Below are 10,618 nucleotides of genomic sequence, written 5' to 3'. Positions count from 1 at the left end.
TACTACGGACCTCCGATTCACATGAAACTTGTTCTAACATGTTCATATATGATTAAAAACCTCAGAAAAATAGTTCGGAACCCGACCCGAACGTGTTGACTTTCGTTGACTTTGACCGACCAAAGTTTGACTTTTTGTCAAACTTAACCAAATGATTATGCAACCTTCCTAACTTGTTTATATACTTGTATCTTGCATGAAACTTGGCAATTTGATTTCACATGCTAAATAATCGAGTCGTAACGAGCCATAGGACTAATTGAACATCTTTGACCTATCGTGTTTACCGTTATTGATACGACCTATTTGTTTAGGTCAAGACTAGCACTATCCTTCGCACACGTTATTTTGTGAAGTACCTTACTACTCGTGCACTCAAGGTGAGATCATAGTCCCACTTTTACTCTTTTTGAACTTATATTGGGATGAGAAAACATAAACGATTCTTTTGAACTAAGTGAACACAAGAACGGGAAAACAAACATTCTACATACGAGTTTAGAACAAAATCCTCAATTCGATTATCATTAATTACACTTGCCGGGTGTAAGCGAGAACTTATGTTATATGGCCATATGGGTTGACAACCCTCATCCTTGACGGTTCGCTACCGTCTACGGATGAAATATAATTTCGAGAATCAGTGTTTGTTCTAGCACTAAGTGATGGGGTATACAATGGAAGGAATGTTAAGCTTTGATAATTGGGTGCTCGTGAAACAAACTTTTGGAATGTATTACTATTATTTCATTGATGCAAATCTTGTGGTTCACTTGTACTTACTTACTTAAACCTATGATTTCACCAACGTTTTCGTTGACAGATTTCTATGTTTTTCTCAGGTCCTTGAACGATACATGATACATGCTTCCGCTCATTATTTGATACTTGCATTGGATGTCGAGTATATGTGCATTTCATGGAGCGTCTTTTGACTTTACTTTAAACAGTGTCGCCTAGATTTCATTCGTATTATAACGTTGTAACTTAACTATTGGTTGAACAATTCTTGTAAACTTTGGGAACAATCTTTATTTTGAAATGAAGGCGACATATTTTGGTCAAACTTTGTCTTAAAGACTTATGACCACGTAACGGGACCTAAGTAGACGGCGCCGTCAATGACGATTTGGTCGGGTCGCTACAGATGGTATCAGAGCGTTGGTTGTAGGGATTTAGAGTTCATTAGTGTCAACCCCGAGTCATAGGGTACATTGGTGAGTCTAGACTACAACCGGCATATAGACTTGAAGTAGGAATTACTTGACTACTTGTGCATTTATACTCGAACGTTTCTACTCATATCTACTCCTAGTTCATCTTAATCTCACGTTGTTTAATTTGATTGACACGCCACCTTGACTATATGAAATGATGTCGAATGCACATATGAATCAGGGTAATATAATTTCCGGGATTATATTACGGTGACTCGTATGAACGTTCCGACATTATGACATAAAGAATTTAAGGCGAGTCGAAAAAAAAAAAAAAAAAAAAAAAAAAAAAAACCCTTCTCTTTATCTTTATTCTATATCACGGTTAGTATTATTGAGAATACTAATCAATGATATTCTTGTGTCTTGAAGGAACAATGGCTCCTCGTCGTGTACGCCGAAATGAAACTCCCGAACAAGCTCTCGAACGGATGATAGCTACCGCCGTAGATGCGGCCATGGCCGGTCACTCATCCAACAACAATAATAATAACAACCACAACAACAACAACAACAACAACAACAACAATGGAGCCGGAAACTCAAACGAGGGATGCTCCTATAAAGCTTTCATGGGGTGCAAACCTCACACTTTTGATGGAACCGGGGGACCGGTCGTGCTCACCCGATGGTTTGAGCAAACGGAAGCCGTCTTTAGCATAAGCGGTTGTCGGGACCAAGACAGGGTCAAATACTCCACTCACACTTTCTCCGGAATTGCTCTAACATGGTGGAACACCTATGTTCAATCGGTGGGTACCGATGAGGCTCATGCCCTCTCTTGGGCCGATCTAAAGGAAAAGATGATTGTTGAATATTTTCCGCGCGAAGAAACCCGAAAGCTTGAGGAAGAACTAAGAGCTTTGAAAGCAGTCGGAAACGATCTTAAAGCTTATAATCAACGCTTCGCCGAACTATCCTTGATGTGTCCTAATCTTGTTAACCCCGAATCTCAAAGGATTGAGCTCTACATGCTCGGTCTTCCAAAAAGCATCAAACAAGGGGTGATGTCATCCAAACCCACTACTCATCAAGCCGCTATGAACATGGCTCGCCAACTAATTGAAACGGTTGACGAAATCGTAGTTTCGGCACCTAAGGCCGAGGATAAATCGGGCGGCAACAAAAGAAAGTGGGAACCCTCCCAATCAAGCAACAACAACTTTGCTAAGAAGCCTTACACCTCCGACGGCAAGAAAGGTTATGCCGGGAACCTACCTCTTTGCAACAAATGCAACAAACATCACTTTGGCGAATGTAGTAAGTTAATTTGCCACCGGTGCCAAGGAATTGGTCATAAGGCCAACGATTGTAAAAGTGCCACTCCCGTCGCTCGAAAATGGCCCAATGCACCAAAGACGGGCACTTGTTATGAATGTGGCCAAACGGGCCATTATAGAAATGCATGCCCGAAGAAGAAAGATAACCCCAATACGCGCGGTCGAGCTTTCAACATAAACACCGAGGAAGCCCGGGATGACACTGAACTAGTCACGGGTACGTTTCTTCTCAACAATTCTTATGTCTCTTGCTTATTCGATTCGGGTGCCGATAAATGCTTTGTATCCAAGACTTTGACTCATTCTTTTAGCACTCCACCTCTTCCATTAGATACCACTTATACCATTGAAGTGGCTAACGGAAAACTATTAAGTGCCGACACATATTACCGAGGGTGTACGTTAAACATTTTGGGTAGGGAATTTGAAATTGACTTGATACCCATGGAACTAGGAAGCTTTGATGTAATAATCGGTATGAATTGGTTAGTCAAAACGAAATCTCACATTCTTTGTGATCTTAACGCAATCCGAATTCCTATTGAGAATGGTGATCCTTTGATTGTTTATGGCGATAAGAGTTGCACCAGACTCAACCTCGTTTCGTGCCTTAAAGTTAGAAAACTACTCCGTAAGGGTTGTTTTGCGATCCTTGCCCACGTTAAGAAAGTCGAGTCCGATGAGAAGCACATCGATGATGTGCCAATTGTTAGTGACTATTCCGATGTATTTCCCGACGAATTGCCGGGTCTTCCGCCTCATCGACCGGTTGAATTCCAAATCGATCTTATTCCGGGAGCCGCACCCGTAGCACGTGCACCGTATAGACTTGCTCCATCCGAAATGCAAGAATTGCAAAGTCAAATCCAAGAACTACTTGATCGAGGTTTTATCCAACCTAGCCATTCACCTTGGGGCGCTCCGATTTTATTTGTTAAAAAGAAAGACGGATCCCTACGAATGTGCATTGATTATCGTGAACTAAATAAATTGACGGTTAAGAACCGATATCCTCTTCCTCGCATCGATGATCTCTTTGATCAACTACAAGGGTCTTGTGTATATTCGAAAATCGATCTCCGCTCGGGTTATCATCAATTAAGGGTTAAGGGGGAAGATGTCTCCAAAACCGCTTTCCGAACTCGTTATGGTAGTTATGAATTCCTTGTCATGCCATTTGGTCTCACTAACGCACCGGCGGTGTTCATGGATCTTATGAACCGCGTGTGCAAACCGTATCTCGATAAATTCGTTATTGTGTTCATCGATGATATATTGATCTATTCTAAAAATGAAGAAGAGCACGAACAACATCTCCGACTTGTGCTTGAACTTTTAAGACAAGAACAACTCTATGCCAAATTCTCCAAGTGTGAATTTTGGTTGAAGGAAGTTCAATTTCTTGGTCATGTTGTAAGTGACCAAGGTATTAAAGTCGATCCAACGAAAATCGAAGCCATTAGCAAATGGGAGACTCCTACTACTCCTACTCACATTCGGCAATTTTTGGGTCTCGCCGGGTACTATCGTAGATTCATCGAAAATTTCTCTTTGGTTGCACGTCCTCTAACCGCATTGACTCACAAGGGAAAGAAATTCATTTGGGCGACCGAACATGAATCCGCATTCCAAATCTTGAAAACGAAGCTAACCACCGCTCCTATCTTGTCACTTCCCGAAGGCAATGATGACTTCGTTGTATATTGCGATGCCTCAAAACATGGTTTTGGGTGTGTATTGATGCAACGAGCGAAAGTCATTGCTTATGCTTCTCGACAACTCAAAATTCATGAACGAAACTATACGACACATGATCTCGAACTCGGAGCCGTTGTCTTTGCACTTAAAATGTGGAGACACTATCTTTATGGAACCAAGAGTACTATCTTCACCGATCACAAAAGCCTTCAACACATTTTCGATCAAAAGCAACTAAACATGAGACAACGACGGTGGATTGAAACTTTGAACGATTACGATTGCGAGCTTCGTTACCATCCCGGGAAGGCAAATGTAGTAGCCGATGCCTTAAGTCGAAAAGAAAGAGCGGTGCCTCTCCGTGTCCGAGCTTTAAACATCACCATTCACACCAACCTTAATAGCCAAATTCGGGTAGCCCAAGATGAGGCTCTCAAGGATGAAAACATCTCTCTCGAACACTTGAACGTCCTCACCTCTCGATTCGAAGTTAAAGAAACCGGACTCCGATATTTCGCCGGAAGAATTTGGGTGCCTAGTTATGGGGACCTACGAAGCCTTATTTTAGATGAAGCCCATAAGTCACGATACTCGATTCACCCCGGTGCCAATAAGATGTACCACGACCTTAAACAGCTATATTGGTGGCCAAACATCAAAAGGGACGTAGCTACTTATGTTTCCAAGTGTTTGACATGTTCCAAAGTCAAAGCCGAACACCAAAGACCGTCCGGACTACTTCGACAACCCGAGATTCCGCAATGGAAGTGGGAAAGGATAACGATGGATTTTATCACCAAGCTACCAAAAACGACGGGCGGTTATGATACCATTTGGGTTATTGTTGACCGTCTCACCAAATCCGCACACTTCCTTGCCATGAAAGAAACGGACAAAATGGAGAAACTTGCGCAACTTTACATTAAGGAGGTCGTAGCCCGACACGGTGTACCTTTATCGATTATCTCCGACCGAGATGGCCGTTTCGTTTCTAGATTTTGGCGTACATTGCAAGAAGCGTTGGGAACGCGTTTAGACATGAGCACCGCATATCATCCTCAAACCGATGGACAGAGCGAACGAACAATTCAAACCTTAGAGGACATGTTACGAGGTTGCGTGGTTGATTTCGGAAAAGCTTGGGACAAGCACTTACCTCTCGCCGAGTTCTCTTACAACAATAGTTATCACGCGAGTATTAAAGCCGCACCCTTTGAAGCGCTATATGGCCGCAAATGTCGTTCACCTCTTTGTTGGGCCGAGGTAGGCGACGTGCAAATCACCGGACCCGAACTCATTCACGAAACCACCGAGAAAATCGTTCAAATCCGAGATAGGCTTAGGACGGCCCGAAGTCGTCAAAAGAGCTATACCGACAAACGACGCAACGATCTTGAATTTCAAGTCGGTGACCGAGTAATGTTAAAAGTCGCGCCTTGGAAAGGTGTAATCCGTTTTGGGAAACGCGGGAAGCTAAATCCGCGGTATATTGGTCCTTTCGAAATCTTGGAGCGTATTGGAACCGTTGCTTATCGTTTAAATCTTCCGCCTCAATTGAACTCCGTTCATCCTACCTTCCATGTATCTAACTTGAAAAAGTGTCTTGCCGAACCCGATATCGTCATCCCTCTTGAGGAACTTACTATTGATGACAAGCTTCATTTTGTGGAGGAACCGGTTGAAATTGTGGACACCTCCGTCAAGACATTGAAACAAAGCCGAATTCCGATTGTCAAGGTTCGTTGGAATGCCAAAAGAGGACCCGAGTTCACTTGGGAAAGACAAGATCAAATGCAAAGGAAGTATCCTCACCTATTCGTGAATTCGGAAACGCGAGATCTCGAGGAAGAAACAACGACTACTACGCCTACTTAAATTTCGGGACGAAATTTCTTTTAAGGAGTAGGTAATGTAACATCCCGCCTTTTTCCATTTATTTTTCCGTTATACTAATATAAAATCCGTTATATGTTTATAACATCTCCCGTTGATACGCGTTTTAAATTATCTCGTTTAGGTAATTCCCGCACCCGAGCGAAAGTTGAGGGACTAAACTTGACAAGGGATCAAACCCTTGACTAGGTCAAAGGGTCAAACCCCTTTCACCCATTCATTTCATCTTCATCTCTCTCTCTTTCTCTCTAGCAAGAACACACACACCCAATTTCCTTTCTCATTCATTCATCATCTAAATCCGGATTAGGGAGCTAGCAACCAAATAAATTACATATTCGTGATCCTCTCTTCATCCTCTTCATTTTGGTACCAACTTCATCTCATTTGGGTAACTTTCTAAAATCACTAGATTTTGTGTTCTTGATGTTTTTAACTTATAAAAGTGTTAATTAGTGTCTATGGCTCAAGTCTAACATGAATATATGATTTATATGCTCGATCTCGTTGTTTTAGTGTAACTAGCATGAACTTGAATTTTGGTGTGTTGTTCTTGAATTTTGGATGATCATATGTTGTTAGATGTTGAAAGTTGATGTTTTAAAAGTGTTACTAGCATCATTAGCTTCATGTTGATATATAGATTGATCAAAGAAACTTCAAAAACGTGATTATTGATTTTGGTATTGCTTGACTAGGGTTTGCTAGTTCTTGAAATGAATTTTTGGATGCTTGAATGCCATGGAATGTTAATTGTTAGTGATTAGTTGTATTGTATGCTTGATTACCTTCGAAACGGCATATCATTCATGTAAATTGGTTGCCCGAATCATAAAATGCGTTTTTGGAACTTGAACTTTGATTATGAACGTTTAATTACGGTTTTTGGTTGTTGTAAGTGGAAGTTTGGTTGATGAATTGTGTTTAGTTGTGTTCTTTGTCAAATTACCTTTCCAACGATATAAGGTGCGAGTTCTAAATGTTAGCGGTTTGTAATTTATGCTTGAAAGAGTTTTGATTTGGGACTTGAACAATTGAAACTGGCCTGGTGCCAGACCACGTGTTATGTCGCGGCGCGACACCTCTGGCCGCGGCGCGGCATATGCCGTGGTCAGATTCTGACCTACTTTGTCAAATTTAGGAAAATGTTTGGCATACTACGGACCTCCGATTCACATGAAACTTGTTCTAACATGTTCATATATGATTAAAAACCTCAGAAAAATAGTTCGGAACCCGACCCGAACGTGTTGACTTTCGTTGACTTTGACCGACCAAAGTTTGACTTTTTGTCAAACTTAACCAAATGATTATGCAACCTTCCTAACTTGTTTATATACTTGTATCTTGCATGAAACTTGGCAATTTGATTTCACATGCTAAATAATCGAGTCGTAACGAGCCATAGGACTAATTGAACATCTTTGACCTATCGTGTTTACCGTTATTGATACGACCTATTTGTTTAGGTCAAGACTAGCACTATCCTTCGCACACGTTATTTTGTGAAGTACCTTACTACTCGTGCACTCAAGGTGAGATCATAGTCCCACTTTTACTCTTTTTGAACTTATATTGGGATGAGAAAACATAAACGATTCTTTTGAACTAAGTGAACACAAGAACGGGAAAACAAACATTCTACATACGAGTTTAGAACAAAATCCTCAATTCGATTATCATTAATTACACTTGCCGGGTGTAAGCGAGAACTTATGTTATATGGCCATATGGGTTGACAACCCTCATCCTTGACGGTTCGCTACCGTCTACGGATGAAATATAATTTCGAGAATCAGTGTTTGTTCTAGCACTAAGTGATGGGGTATACAATGGAAGGAATGTTAAGCTTTGATAATTGGGTGCTCGTGAAACAAACTTTTGGAATGTATTACTATTATTTCATTGATGCAAATCTTGTGGTTCACTTGTACTTACTTACTTAAACCTATGATTTCACCAACGTTTTCGTTGACAGATTTCTATGTTTTTCTCAGGTCCTTGAACGATACATGATACATGCTTCCGCTCATTATTTGATACTTGCATTGGATGTCGAGTATATGTGCATTTCATGGAGCGTCTTTTGACTTTACTTTAAACAGTGTCGCCTAGATTTCATTCGTATTATAACGTTGTAACTTAACTATTGGTTGAACAATTCTTGTAAACTTTGGGAACAATCTTTATTTTGAAATGAAGGCGACATATTTTGGTCAAACTTTGTCTTAAAGACTTATGACCACGTAACGGGACCTAAGTAGACGGCGCCGTCAATGACGATTTGGTCGGGTCGCTACACTACAGCTGGTCTGAACGACAACTTCTTGACCTAAATCAAGAAGTGCGTTTCTTTTTCGGAAGACTTTACTTCCTTTAAATGATGGAATTGATTCATAGTGTAGATCCATCTTTTTTTTACAGTAAATCGGGTAAAACTGTTTAGTTTAGTCTAAAGCAAAAGTATCTTCAATTATTTGTTACAGAAATATGTGACATATGTTTAAAATAACTTGGTAAATTTTCCCACACTTGGCTTTTATTTTCTTTTATTTGCCTTTTTATTGTCCTCTATTCTATTTTAAATGAATTCTAACATTTTAGTTTGTTTCTCAATTTATGTCCTTTCCGAGGTAACAATAATTTCGGTGTTAATACCTAGTTTTATCGTTCATAAATATGTATAAACATGATTTTGAGTTCATTTAATTGAAAATTTTGAAAAATTTTACTAGAATTGGGTAGTCAGTATATAAGACTAGGGCTGTTCTTTGTTATCAGAGAGCACTAGATTCTAATACAACTACTACGTTACTAGTATTTTTAATGGTAACCAAGTGTTTAAATAAAATTTTTTTTAAAATCCGAAAGATTTTAACCCCTTCCCACACTTAAGATCTTGCAATGCCCTCATTTGCAAGAAATCAGTAACAATTTAAATTATTGAGGGTGATTAGCGTAGAAAAATGATTAAATTTTACCAAAGTTTCCAAACATATTGTTGTTTGTGTTGAATGATAAATGGTGCACATCATTTGTTCATTCCGTCTTGTTGTTATTTCACATATATTTTGCATCTTGTCGTCAAAATTAGTTGCTTTTGCTGAACTTAATGCCAGTCTTTGAAAATGCGTTGTTTTACCCTGTAGTGTACATAAGATAAACTGCAAACATATATACATATTTTTGAAGTTTGGTATATTACCCCACATTCAAAAATTATTAGAATCTAATAATAAAAGTTAGAAAATTATAAAAACTATTACAATATCAACATAAGTGCTAAATGTAGTAACATTACAAAAATAAAATAAATAAAACTAAATAAACTAGGGTTGATACTGATACCAGTAGGGGTTCCATGCATAACCGTATGTGTTATAGAATGCTTCAGCTGGGTTATAAGTAGGATACGGCGGTTGAATCTCTATAGACCAGGGAGGAAATACGGGCTTTGGAGTAGGAATATAGTTTCTACCTACATGTTGGCAATGAGCTATGATGTGGTTTTGATGAACTTGCCAATCTTCAAATGCTCGATGTCTAGCATTTTCATACTCTTGTGAAGCTATAAACCTTTGCATTTCTGTCATTTCATTTCCCCCTCCCACATTACCTGGCTGTTGATTTCTTTCAACCTGTGGATGTCTTCCATTATATGGTACTGCGGCGTTATTTCGCCTCTTCAAAACCTTAGCACCATGATATACATTTAAACCAATTGTATCGTGGGGTTCTGGTTCTTCGATTAATAATCCCCCCGACTTATATCCACATCGAGATACTCAGCAATTAATGTAATAAATATACCACCTCCTATTATACTGTGCGGTCTCATCCCCCTAACCATAGCCGATAAATAATAACCCACACAATAAGGTATACTTACAGCGCTTTGTGGGTCTCGAATACACATGTGGTAAAATAAATCTTGCTCATTTACCTTTTCCTTATTTTTACCTCGCTGTGTAATCGAGTTCGCTAGAAACCTGTGAATTACTCTTAACTCAGCTCTATCTATATCCGTATAAGAGTAATTTCCCCCTTTAAATTGGTGATGGCTAGTCATTTGACTCCATACACCATGCGTATCAAAATTTTCATCAATCTTCCTACCATTTAATATCAACCCTTGACAATCGGCAGATGCTAGCTCCTCAGGCGTATATATACGTAAAGCCTGAGCCATGTCTAGTAGAGACATGTGGCGCATCGAACCTCCAAACAAAAATCTAATAAAAGTTCGATCGGTTAAAGTAGCTACCCGATCATTTATTTCTATACTACACAATAATTCTTCACACCATACTTTATATACAGGTCTACGCATGTTGAATAAACGTACCCAATCACTAAAAGTAGAATTACCATACCTCTGTGTAAGTAATTCTCTAATCCGTTCGCCCAATCCTACGGCTTCTAACGGTTCCCATTCTATTACCCTAGGTACTTCAACAGCTTTAGAATGAAGAGTATGCAAGCTCCTTTGGTATTTTGGATAATCTATCCAACGTCTGTCTAATCTCAAGT

The sequence above is a fragment of the Rutidosis leptorrhynchoides genome, chromosome 9 (genome assembly GCF_046630445.1).
Source record: "Rutidosis leptorrhynchoides isolate AG116_Rl617_1_P2 chromosome 9, CSIRO_AGI_Rlap_v1, whole genome shotgun sequence".
NCBI classification, from domain to species: Eukaryota; Viridiplantae; Streptophyta; class Magnoliopsida; order Asterales; family Asteraceae; genus Rutidosis; species Rutidosis leptorrhynchoides.
The sequence above is the reverse complement of the archived record's forward strand: the minus strand, read 5'-3'. Positions refer to the sequence as shown.